At 46.8% G+C, this 13907-nt stretch overlaps 1 long non-coding RNA gene across 2 annotated transcripts in view; it reads right to left on the bottom strand.

Moving 5' to 3' along the window:
* LOC146835297 (uncharacterized) overlaps window positions 1–13907 on the bottom strand; it is a 207253-nt gene that overhangs the window by 142027 nt on the left and 51319 nt on the right. The gene's annotated exons all lie outside the window — the stretch shown is intronic.

Below are 13907 nucleotides of genomic sequence, written 5' to 3'. Positions count from 1 at the left end.
AATGGGGCATGAACAAAAACCATGAAGATGACACCTGGGCCAAACTTCTTCAAAACATAAAACAAAATGACAGCGCCCGTTTCTGGAAAATGGTGAATACAAACATTAACCCACAACGTGGGCGAATTTCATCACACATATTAGATGAAACCTGGGCTAATTATCTGTACAGCCACTTCAACTACTTAACAGCAGGCTCCCTTCACCAGGACCAGAGCAGGGCAGCTTCAACTGAGTGCGATGCAGCTAACCTAATAAACGATAGAGTCTCATATATATCCTTAAACGCAAATCAAATTCTTGAGGAAACGTCAGATGAAGCTGTGCATCTGCTAATTAAGCAGCAGATCACAAAGGGAAGAAAGGAAGGGGCACCAGGCCCGAATGGAATCCCGCCCGCTCTGTTTAAACAGAGGGCGACAGAGTGGGCAAGAATACTTCATTTAATATTCCTGGAAGTGAGACAACTGGCATCATCCCTGATTCATGGAAAGGCTCCAGGACCACGCTGAAGCAAACAAGCTTGTACAAGCTTTATTCGAGATATTTCTCATAAAAGCACAGCATAAAAACATTTAGAGATTAAAAAACAAGATATTTACAAATATAAATTCATATAGCACAGCATAAAAACATTAGAGGTTAAAAAACAAGATATTTACAAATATAAATTCATATAGGCGTTCTGTGCAGCTCATACAGTATTAGCATAGAAATGTTTACATTTGACAAGTAATTTTACATTTTTAGCCAAAAAAATAAAAGAAAAACCTGATTAACTGGTCCCCCCCATTAAACGTTGCCTGATGGCCCAGGCCCAACCCAAGTATTTGGCTACCCCAATGACTATCGATTCATGGGTTGTTGTACACACAATTCTTAAAGCCACTGTGCTATCACGTGTCCCCAGGTTTTTACATACAGGGGTGAGCCATAGTCTCCTGGGTAATGAGTAGGCTTTGCATACGAATAGAAAGTGACCTACACTCTCCTCTGCATTACCACAGGCTGGACATAACCTGTTGATCGACTTATGCCAACGTGACGTTAGTTTTTTTAAGGGAATAGATCCGGATCTTAGCTGGAAGACTAACTTCCTATCCATTGGTACCGTGATAGTATCCCAATAGTTTTCTAGGATAGGAAACATTTTTGTCTCCAAAAAACGACCAGCCATAGAGTCGGACCTAACGTCGTTCAGCAAATTGCCACCCACCCAATCCCAATAACGTAATTTGAGGTCTTCTTTGCTTGGGAACTCTTCACCCGCTGAGTTATTCCAAAGATTGGAAAACCCCAGATCAATTAGCATTGCCCTTAGGTTTTTAAGCCAAGTTATCTTGTGAAAAATGTCTTCCTTAATTATCCAGAGAAAACCCTCTGCATATTGTCTAATCTCTGGAGTTGTCCAAAGACGCCTCCAGTAGAGAACAGGGCGCAATCGCGCTCTATCAGTAATTGGGCGTTTACCCAACTCCAGGAACAATGGTATTAGGGGGGTGCTCTGAGGAAGTCCTGTTATCCCTCTGAGGAACTTGTTCTCAGATATCTGTAAGGCCGCAAGATTGTCCCAGGCCCATAACTCCGCACCATATAAAGTGGCACCTAAGACCTTGGCATCGTACACTATAAGTGCGGGTTTAATCGGCTTTGTTTTTGATTTGCGGTGTTCACCCCTCAAAGCACCTGAAACTTGTTGATGTTTTATGACCACTTTTTCCAAATGATGCGACCAGCCAGCACTCTCTGCTATCTGTACCCCCAAATATGTAAACTCCTTAACGGTGTCTAACTTACAATTATTTAGGGTTACCTTGGGATAGATTCTACGGTTTGGGGTAAAGGCCATTAATTTTGTTTTCCCCACGTTTACCTCAAGCCCGTGCTCTGTGCAAAAGGTATCAAAAATATTTAATGCACGTTGCAGCCCTGCAGGGGTTTTTGACAAGATAAGAGTATCGTCAGCGAACATCAGGATCGGATCCCTGGCGTCCGCTAACGAGGGTGCGTCTACGCTTGCTTCCAACATTCGCCTAACAATCCCATTAATAAATAATGAGAAGAGTAAGGGAGCCATGGAGCAGCCTTGTCGGACACCCCTTTCCACGGGAAAGTCCGAAGTAAACTCGCCATTCCCACCCCACTGTATTCTTGCGAAATTGGATTTGTGGTGACGCATAATTAATGTAAGCAAATCAATAGGAATTCCCATTTTTTGCAAGACCAACCATAGCTTAAACCTGGGGACTAAATCAAATGCCGCCCGCAGGTCGACAAACGCGACATATAGGCATCCTCTTCCCAGTAAAACCGTCTTCCACCGCAGTATGGTAAAGCGGAAGACCTGATCAATGGTACTGGTAGCTCGTCTAAATCCTGCTTGGTATATGGAAAGGGCATTGTTGGCATCAACCCAGTCCATAAGCTGGTTTGCAACCATTCTTCCCACTACTTTTTGTATGGTTGCTATTAAGCTTATGGGCCTATAGTTGGCCGGCGATGAGCGATCTCCCTTCTTATGGATGGGAATAATAATTGCACCTTTCCAAAGGTCGGGGACCACCCCCCCCTTGGCTAGGGCATTTGCTACTAAAAAAATATACCTCACCCATCTCGTCATATCATACTTAAAAATATCCGGGGGTATCCCATCTAACCCTGGGGCTCTCCCACTTTTCACAGATCTAATCGCGATTTCTACTTCTTCGGGGGAGAACATGTTGTCAATAGCATAGACTGACGCTATGCCTTCACCTACCCCGGGGTGCATGACTTCAGCATATTGTGGTCTGAAGTAGTCAACCCAGGCTTCTTCAGCTACATTATTATCTGGCTTTGCTGGGCCACCTCCTCTACCCCACTTAATAATTTTCCAAAAGGACCGAGAGTCCTTCTTGTTAGAGGCCTCTTTCAACTCGGCCCAGTGGTCTTCGTCCCATTTCTTTTTTGCTTGGAAAATGGCCAGTTTGTACAGTTTCCTTGCCTCTTTTATTGCGACGCGGTCCCTGTTCCTAATAGCTTGTCCCAGTACTAGACGTGCTGATCTACATTGGCGATTGAACCACCTTCCAACTTCCTGGGTTTTCCTCCCTTTCTTACTCTTGGTCAAAAAACATGGTTTGAGGAGGGAAAATAACTTATTGTGGATGTCGGTGATATCCCTAACCCCGGGAACTGTTGGATCAACCGCCTCCATTGCAATGATTGCGCTATCAACCTCATTGTTGATGTAGGTCATGGTTTCCTCGTTAGCCAATACCCTTGGCCATTTCAACCTACGTTCGTCGTTGCTCATGACCGGAATCTGATCGTTCTTTAAATACAAATTTCCCACTCCTGGATTCCACCACCTATGGGTCACACAAAGGGGGTTGTGATCACTTTCTACTCTAGGCCTGATGGCCATATCAATAACCCCCTGCCACAACTGAAGACTACATATTATATAATCGATTCTGCTCCTGCTATTACCATTATCGAAGGTACAACTACCCTCCTTGTCCCCTGTAGTTCTCCCATTCAGTGCTCTTAGACCATGTTCCATACAAATAGCATTTAGTAATAGGATGTCTTTTGTCCACCTTGGGACGGGGTTTAAACACAAAGATGGTACTCCCCATAGGTTGTCCTCATCCTTCCCTAGGGGATCATTTGTAGAGTCTAAAGGTTCAAAAGTCCTATTAAGATCCCCGGCTATAATTACCCTGTTATCTTGGGACTTTGTCTCTAAGCAGGCAGACAACAGTTCTAAGGTCGAGGAATTGGTTGTGTTACTGCCTCTTATATAAACATTATACAAGTCCAATGACGGACCCTTATCTGCTGAGATTCTTAACAGTTGTAAGTCGCTACTTCCCAGGTCCAATATTTTGATGGTAATGTCCAAATCTTGTTTTACCCATACAGTAAGACCTCCCATGGGCCGACCCCTACCACCTTTCGATGCTGGTATCGAAAAGTTTAAATAGCCACAACAAAACAGGGGGTCGCAAGCCCAGGTTTCTTGGAAGCAACATACATCGAACCCACAGATATATTCTACCCAGAGTTGGGAGTCTAACTTGCTACTCAACCCTGCCACATTCCAGGATAAAAGCGTACCAAAGCTAAACTCAGACCCATCATGATTATTAGTATAAGAAGACACTCCGGAAATCATTGAGCTTTTGATGTTAGTAACTACCTTCCCCAGATCGTCAATGGGGTCAGGAAGTTTCACAGTACTAACATTTATATTTTCCATCCCGGTACCTCCCTCTACAACAAAATTCCCCTTCGCTGTGTAACCAGCAGTTAAGATTGTGTCAATAGAACTAACATGATCATCACGGGCCCCCTTGGACTCATTATTAATCTCTCTAGTACTACTACTCCACTCTCTAGTAATTTGTCAATATCCCCACCCTGAGTCCAGCCGTCCAGCTTGGAGATTATGATTAGTACATGTGGTATAGTTCTGGCCAAATAATGAAGCTGGTATGGAAGTAATTGGCCAGGATACAGCAGAAGGGTTCAGGGGTTCGTTATGCAGGCTAGTCAGTACACTGGTTGGGCGGGGGTAGAAGAAGGTAAGATCTACAATTCTAATATCTCCCTTGTTTTCACCCCATCCCTGCCTAGTTATCCATCCCGCCACCCTTGGATCTTGAAAGTTGACCACAACACAGTCCCCACCCAAGCTTTTTGGTGTATACCCTATCCAATCTATTCTCCTTACCCCTATGATTAACCCATCAAGATCTCCTGGGAGAGGTCTATTCTCCCTTAACCAGTGCATGGTCTTATTTTTAAGCATCTGGAAGGTTTCTCTCTGCCCTATGGGGAGTGATGGGACGTTTGTAAGGACTGCTACATAGGGGAAGGAGTCCGGAGTAAGGTTTACTGGGGGTTTTCTGTGGTGTGGCTTTATCACGGGAGGTGGGATTGATTTGGAAACTATAGGACCAGGACAGGGTGCAGGTTTCAACATCAACTGAATATTAGTTGGTTGAGTTGGAACTAAAACTTTACCTGCTGGAAGACATACATTGTCCCCTGTCCCAACCGCAGGATTGTTGCGAACTAGCTGCTTGTTGGTTATTTTTGTGGGAACTGAAGCTTTACCCACTGGAGAACGTACAGTAACCCCTAAACCAGCCACGGGTGATGGATTTTGTGACTGAAATACCATCGACTGGGGTGGATTTGTGGTATTAGTGGTATTAGGCTGAAGTTGGACAGGGCCTAAATATACCAAGTCAGTAGATTTGGTAGTTGTTTTGACAATGGTGTTACTTGTCTTCGGAAGTGAAGGAGAGTTGTTTTGAGACCTTCTACCCTTATCTTGAGTGACAAGGTTAGTATTATCTTGGGGTTTTATACTTGAATCCACCCTTGCATTAGATTTAATCAGTGATTTTGTAGAATAAAAATTATCTAGTGTTGCCTGCTCAAAGTGGTTTAACCTATCAGAGAGCTTGGCAATTCTATTCTCTATCGGGATAAGTATTAGTCTGAGTAATCTTTCTAGCTCAGGGAGCAGGTTTGCAGGTGATAACAATTTATCGTTACTTGATACGGTAGACTCGAGACAAGTTTTCTCTTGTGAGTCTAGAATACCCAAGGGAACATGGTTTGAGTTCTGAACACTTCCTATACTATGATTTTCTTCAATAACAGCCTCTCTTGTACCCACAGTTTTGTGTAGCTTCCTTTGCTTTAGAGGGGGTTTGACCACATTTTTACATTTTCTTTGTGGGGCTGTTCTTTTTCTCTTAGACCCAAGCTTAGGTCGAGTCGGGATAACCTGAGCATCTGTTTCAGGAAGCAATATGAGACGGTTGTGACTCCCACTGGAACTATTCAAATCTGTAACAGTTTCCTCATTTATTATTTGTGTCTGTCCTTCAGATTGTTCGTTGTCAACTGGAAAGTTTACTGAAGATAATGGAGTCACCAGAGTGGGATATGTTTGAGTTAAATACTTGTCCGTAGAATTTTTAAGCAATTCAATTGATTGTCTGCGCTCTGCGCGCCTCTCGGCCAAGGTTAACTCTTTATCAATTAAAGATGAACGGTTAAAAAAGAATTTATCTAAAGGGCCGATAGCCAATAGACCAATCTCAGTCGGTAAGGTAGTTGAACTGGCGCTGGCGGTACTTGTTATGGCAGACATTGCCCTACTTCACGCCAATGCAGGATACAAAGAAATTCACTTACTAGAAAGGAAACTGTAAAATACTTGTCAGGGCCCTGTAGCCCCCGGCAAACTCCGTCGCGCTCCCGCACAGCGTATTCACGCGTTAATTTATGACTCTAGCAGAGGCTACCCGGTTGTTGGGGTCGGGGGCGGGGAGGGAGAGCAGGCCAGGTGGAACAGGCGGGGTTACTGGGACTCCTAAGAAATGTAGTCCCAGCCCTCTTGCTCGCAGCCCTCTGCCCCTATCTTCCCCCAGCTGCAGCTAGCAGCCCACAACGAAGAGCACCCCTCTGTGAGGCGGGACCTATGCAACGAGTTCGGCCGAGCGTTAGACACAATACAAGGAATCCACGTGCAATCTGGGTAGCAAAGGCAACAAATGCGTTTTTGTCCAGGTGTCCCTATTGTATTTCTAACTTCTACTAACACGTGGGGGTGAGCACAATAAAAACCACAGCGTAATGTTTGAACAATATAGGCTGTAGATGAATCCACGATCCGTGGCCCAGCCCTGTCTCCTCTGGCCTCTGAGGGCCACAGAGGGCCCGCCCTTTGTCCGGGCTTCGTCCGGCGCGTCCCGCTCGCGTCCCGCGTAGCGGTTGCCGTCACGTATTTAAAGGGGCGTCATGAGTCTGTGGCGGGGGGGCGGGGCTGAGCACAGGTGCTATAGCGCACGGGCTCCTGGTATCCGGAGTCCCTTCGCGGTGCCTTCTCCCCACGAGAGCAACGCCACACGCAGCAGCAGGCGGCAATCAGAGCCCCTCCTAGGGCAGCAGCAGAGCGTCCAACCAACAACAACCAGGTGGCAGCAAATGCAAAGCGGGACCCGCGCCAGCGGGTTCCGCGAGGTTTTTTGAAGGGTCTGTGGCGGGGGGGCGGGGCTGAGCACAGGTGCTATAGCGCACGGGCTCCTGGTATCCGGAGTCCCTTCGCGGTGCCTTCTCCCCACGAGAGCAACGCCACACGCAGCAGCAGGCGGCAATCAGAGCCCCTCCTAGGGCAGCAGCAGAGCGTCCAACCAACAACAACCAGGTTAGTGCTGGCTCCAAAGGACAAAAGCGCTACCTCGCGCTATCAGTGACCATCCAGGGGGGCAAGTAAATGAAAGGAGAAACCGGACCCAAACAAGCTGTTAATCAACTTAAAGAGAACTAAAACTATGTCAATTAACAACAAAAGGAAGGCAGAGAGAAGCTGGCAGCTGGGCGGCAGACGAATAGACTCAGCGGGAGTCTATTAGTACCTAGGTGTTTACATTGACAAAGAAGGAACATTTGCCCGACACCTAGAGGAGATTAAAAGAAAGGGGTTGGTGCTAGCATTAACCATGGAAAGCTTAACATCTAAACTACTGGGCCCAATATTGAGTCCCCTACTGAAAGCAGCACAGGCCAAAATTCTACCCACAATTACTTATGGTAGTGAAGCCTTAAGAGGGAGAGATGCAAAACTGCTGGACACAACCTTAGTAAAAGCATACAGAATCACGCTTAACCTTCCAAACTACACTTCCCCGGCGCAAATTAGGTTGGAATTCGGCCTACTGAAGCAATCATGGGCCAGAGACAGCGCATGTATCAACTGCTGAAACAAAATCAGACTATCGACCCCAAAACTCTAAATCAGCTTCTATGGCAAGATCTTCAGCAGAGGGAGGACTCTCCTGCAAGAGGCTATCTTAAGGAGGCTCTAGCATGCACTGGACTCTTGGCCATTTTGAACACGCAGATCCACCACGCAGCCTTTAAGAAATTAGTGTGGAACTCCTTGAAAAAATTGGCGCTGGTGGAGGACAAAGCAGCTTTTTAAGCAAGATCGCACGCCTGGATGACTGTGAACAATTACAAAGTCTTGGCTCATCAAAAATATTTCAATCTGGGCTGCCTGAAATCACAGAAATTAAAATTCTTAAAACTTTGCCTTGGCTTGATCCCGTGCACTCAGAACCTTCCACCATGGAAGAGGGAGCCATCTCGAACATCTTGTAGTCTGTGCAAAAATGGCCAGGGCAACATTACCAATTTGTTATGCTCCTGCAAGGAGCTGATAGAGGAAAGGAGACAGCTGCTAAGAGTCCCCCTAAACCAAAGGAATATTCGCTCAAGGAGACAAGCAGTTTGGCATGCTTTGACCCAGCAACACCTTAATTAAACTGTAGACTAGTAAGATTCCTAGATGCAGCCGAGAAAAAAAGGCCATTGAACGCCTAAATTCCACCTAGGCTAAGGGGAATTTGCGACTACTGTGTGTACTCTTTTAACTATGACATGAGACTTCCTCCAATAAGGGTGACTTGGGAAATCTTCATATAAGCACTTGGACTGGACTCTCAATAACGCCCCCTCGTGGTTAATAGCACTGCCCAGACAGAGTAATGAAGTCGGGCAGAACGCATAATTTACATTGAGAGCTATGTGTATGAAGAACAAAAGCATTTTTTATTTCTTTTTTTCAATAGTAATTTAACTGTGTTAAGCTTTTAAGGATATATGCATTTTGCATATGTGTAATTATTATCTTATCATGATTGTATTGTATTATCTGAAATTCGTATTGCAATTGTTTTAAGTAACTATGCAAATGTAATAAATTCAAATTCAAATTCCATTGTTTTGGACGCTGCCCCCTATTCACAAGGGCATCATAAATAGGAGGCAGCGCCTAATTAAGATCGGGGAAACCCTGGTCTTAATTTGGTGAAACATGGAGAAATGCTTTATTTCTCCTCTGTTTGCCTTTTCCATGTGTGCTGCCTTGTGCAGCACACATGGAAATAGCAAAATGCCTTGGATTGTTTATGTTCAGGAAGGTGTCCCTACCTGCACATAAACAAACTTTAAAAAAATGATATTTGGTAACTTCAATATGTGCTGCATTAAGCAGCACACATACAAGTGACAAAATGGCATTTCAAGATTGTTTATGTGCAGGAAGGGACACCTTGCAGGTAGGGACACTTTCCTGCACATAAACAATCTTCCCCTGCACGAAGACACCCTTGCACGATGGTGCATGGGTGCCTGTGTTGGCGCTACACTTAGCAGTGTAGCGCCAGCGCATGGGGAAATGCAAGACTGCACCATATCCTTGTAAATATGTTGCAGCCTTGCGTTTCTGAAGTGGCAGAGTGAGGCATTAAGCCATTACGCCTCACTCCGCCACCTCCTTGTACATATGCCCCAGTGTTTGCCTTCTAGGAGCTAGTTGTACAAGGCGGTGGAAGGATTTGCCTCACTGGGCAATCCAGCATCCTACAGTGTGTATGTCTGAGTACCGACCTGTCTTATGTGTGTGTGTGTGTGTGTGTGTGTGTGTCTGCCTCTCATTGTATATCTCTGTGCCCATGTGTGTGTGTGTGTATGTCTGTTTGCCCATCTTTCAATGTTCGTCTATATCAGTGTGTCCTTCTTTTAATGTGTTTGTCTGTGTGCCCATCCTTGGAGGTGTGGGTGTGTTTCTATCCATGTATCTGCCTCTCATTGAATGCCTATGTGCCCGGCTGTAAGTGGGTGTCTGACTGTATGCCATCTGTCAGTGTGTGTCTGTCTAACATTGTATATCTGTGATCCCAATTGTGGGTGTATATGTGTCGATATTTGTGTCTCTCTCTGTCATTTTATGCCTGTTTCCATCCATGTATCAGACTTGGTGAGTTTGTCTCTGTGTGTGCATGCGTGTTTGCCCATTAGCCAGTGGGTGTGTCTGTATCCCTGCGTCTATCTATCATTGCATGCCTGTGTGTGCCCATCCGTGAGTGTCTCTACTACCTTTGTGACTGCCTTCGTTGTGTCTGCCTGAGTACCTATCTCAGTGTGCCTCTATCAGTGTGTCCACCTTCGTTGTGTCTTCGTTCCTTTTTTAAATAAAACTTTAATACTGAGCGCAGCGCGCGCTTCAGGGACACCGCGATCTGCAATACAATAGGCCTCGCTTTTGCCAAACTTTGACCTATTGTATTGTACATGACAATTACTTTTAATATTATAAAAGGCATTTCGTTGCGTGAACTGCATCCCCAAATGCGATGCAGTGCATGCAAAGAAATCCGTTTTATTAATTTATATGTTCACTTACCTGTAAACCTCCGTAATCCATAGTTTACTACCCCCCACCCTGCCCCTCCCCCTCCCCACTGTAGAGTCCCTGGAGCGGGACACAGGTAGGCCTCGGCTACGGGAGTGTACGCTAACTGGCTTTGCAATAATGACACATTACTCTCGTATGCTGGTACGGGCCGGAAGGTCACCAGCGACCCCGGCCCCTTTATTTATGCTCTCTCTGGCCACGCCTGACCAGAGAGTGATACAGTGTGTGAATGTCCTTCCGGGGCTGCTAGTTGTTCTAAACAACTAGACCGTTACATCCCATTTCAAATCAGTTCTTTTCGATTGCGTCGCAGTTGCGTCCCCATGCAAACTCAGCTAGCTGGCGATTCGGTCTCGGGTTCGGCCTCAGGTTGTATTGATGTTGGCCTGTGCTCAATCCTCTGGTGAGGCTGGCAGTTCCTGCTTCGCTGGTCATCACGTGCGAGCCACACTCTACCTCCGGTACCGCTGGAATTTGGCTCTGGTGCGGTTCCTCATTGCGAGCAGGTCCCGTGTCATTGAGTGTCATGTCGAAGTCCGTTACCTTTCCAGAACTCAGTTGTCCAGTACCTGGCCCAGGTACTTCTTTAAACCATGAGATGTTCCTGGTTATTACTTCTCCATTTTGCTCCACCGTTATTGCTGTTCCTTGGAATTTTCGCACAGACCACAGTCCAACCTCATATGGGGTGCGGAACTTTCCTCCACTCCTCCGGTTTCGTATTAGTACTTTGCAGCCTGGCATGAGTGTGCGGACTTTGGCTCGTCTACGTTGGCTTGCTTTTTCATTGGTTGTCGCCCTTCAAATTTGGGTAGAGGATGTGTTGTAGGGCTCAGGTTCCCAGCTGTCAGCCACTGGAAAATTGTCACGCCGAGGTCCGGCTAAAATCAGTGACCATGGAGATCTCTGGGTTGTGCAATGTGGTGTGCTGCGATATTCCCGTAGGAATTCCTGTAATTCCACTTCAGGGTCTGTTTGTTCAGCTACAGCTATACGTAGGATCTTATTGATAGTCCGCATAAAACATTCCACTTCTCCATTGGCTTGTGGCCACTGTGGAGTTATGCGGTGGTGTCTTATTCCTAATCGGGATAGGAATTCTTTGAATTCGTTCCCTTGAAACGGAGGTCCGTTGTCAGTCTTGATCACGTGTGGTAGACCAAACAGTGCGAATGTTTTTGTAAGTGCCGGTTCGAGATGGTTGAAGGCTGTGGATGGTAGGATTTCAACGCAGGGGTACTTGGTGTAGCTATCCACTAGCACTGCTGTGACCCTCCCGTCAGGGAAGCTCCCGAAATCCAGACTCACCCATGACCAAGGTGTTGGGGCAGGGTCTTCGGTTATCACTGGGGCCGGTGATTCTGCACTCCCCGTGAGTTGACATGCTCGGCAGTTCCTGACTACCTTGTCTACGGCTTCCTCGAGCCCCGGGAACCACAGTTTTTCCCTCATCCAGGACTTCATCCTTCCCGTGCCCTGATGGCCTTCATGTGCTAGTATGTTCATCTGTTCTTGCAGGCTCTGAGGGATAACGATGCGTGACCCTCTCAGCAGGATGCCGCACTCTGCAGTGCTTAGCTCGTTTCGGATTCTCCACATCTTTCCTAATCGGGCCCTCTCTACTTCGTTCCAACCGTGGATGTTTTGAAGGAACCCATCCCAGGATCCCTTTCGTATTGCGTCTGTTGTTCTTCTGATGACCATATCTGACTCCATGTGGGATTTTATCTCCTCCTTTGAGATTGTTTGTGGGCACGCCCACTGAGAGATCATGTTGATGAACTCTGCAGTCTTTCGTCCTTGACCGGCATCTGTTTCTGCTGGTTGTGCTGGGTGCGCGACAGAAAATCCGCTGGATTTTTGACTCTGGGTCGGTATGCTAGTTCCATCTGATAGTGCTGGAGTTGTATTGCCCATCGTTCAATCCTGGGTGGAGGATGAGGCGCTGACCCTCTGAAAAGTGGGAGTAGTGGTTGGTGGTCTGTCACTACTCGAAACGGGTGCCCACTGACGTATAAGTGAAAATGGTTGCATGCCCATTTTATGGCGAGTGCTTCCCGCTCTATTTGAGAATAACGAGCTTCTGTCGCTGTTAATGCTTTGTTGGCGAATGCCAATGGCGCCCAGGTCCCTGGTTCTGTCTCTTGGGTTAACTCAGCACCTAGCCCTACGGGGCTGGCATCAACTATCAACTCCGTCTGTCGGTTGACGTCAAAATATGCCATGGTCGTGCTGGCCAGCAGCGCTGACTTTACCTTCTGGAAGGCCTCCTCTTGTGCTCGAGTCCATCGACACATGGAGTCTTTCTTTGTCAACTTGCGTAAGGGTTCTGCAATGGTGGCCAGGTTCGGGATGAACCTTCCGCAGTATGTTGCCATACCCATGAAGCTTCTGACTTCCGAAGTAGTGGTGGGCGCTGGTGCTAGCTGAATTGCTTGCGACTTCTTGGGATCTACCCTCACCCCTTCTTGACTGAAGACATACCCAAAGAATTCAATCGAGCGTAGAAAGAATTGACATTTCTCTTTATGGAGTGTCACTCCGTGTTCGGTTAGCCACTTCAGAGTTGCTTTGAGTCGACGGCAGTGCTCCTCAAGTGTTGCAGAGTGTATTAGGATATCATCACTCGCATTTATAACCCCTTGCAGACCTGTCAATACTTCCTTAACTGCGTTCTGGAATATCTCCGCGGCTGAGGATATTCCGAAATTCAACCGTTTGTATCCCCGCAGGCCCAGGTGTGTCGAAAATTTTGTATCTACTGTCTTTGTCCAACTTCAGCTGGTGGTACCCAGCGTTTAAGTCCAACTTAGAAAACCATTGTGACCCGTTCAGGTCTGCTAGGATATCATCGACAGTGGGCGTCAGATGCCGTTCCCTTTTGATCGCCTGATTAGGCATCCTCATGTGTATGCATATCCTAATTTTTCCCGGTTGGCGGGGCTTTTCAGCGATCACCATGGGAGACACCCACGGGGTCGGGCCTGTCACCTTTTCTATGACACCTTGCTGTTCAAGCTTCAGCAGTTCTTGTTCAACTAGTGGCCTCAGGTGAAATGGGATCCGCCAATGTCGTAGAGCCACTGGTTTCCCTGCTGTGTCAATGTGCAGCTTTATGGGTGGCCTCTTTATGCTTCATAGCCCTTTGAACAATTGTGGGAAGGAGTCTAGGATGTCCTCGGTTTGAGTGGTTTTCACGGCATTGGCGAACATGACCAGACTGAGGTCTTCGGCTGTATGGCTCCCCAGTAGAATATCGGCTTCTTTATCTACGACGTGAAACGTTGTGGTGACTTCCTGGCCTTCTGATTGAACAGGTACTGACATTTTGCCCCTCAGCGGGAGTGGGACTTGGCTTCCATATGTAAGAATCTTCACTTTGGATGGTGTCAGCTCTGGCTTAGGTGTTAGCGCTTGATAGTGTTGGTATCCCATGACATTCACGGATGCTCCCGTGTCTATGAGAGCTGTGACCGGTGTTCCAGGTATCTTGATGGCACATGTGGGCTGCGGGCGACGCCGTCGTTTGAGGTCATTTACAAATGACACGAAGTGGCATTCTTCCTCCTCCTCTGTTGACGAATCTTCTAAGTATTGCCGATGCGGTGTTCCTGAGTTTGTCGGTCTCAACTGTGCAGATTCG

This window comes from Triturus cristatus, chromosome 4_2 (assembly GCF_964204655.1).
Source record: "Triturus cristatus chromosome 4_2, aTriCri1.1, whole genome shotgun sequence".
NCBI classification, from domain to species: domain Eukaryota; kingdom Metazoa; phylum Chordata; class Amphibia; order Caudata; family Salamandridae; genus Triturus; species Triturus cristatus.
This window is presented reverse-complemented; position numbering and strand designations above follow the sequence as displayed.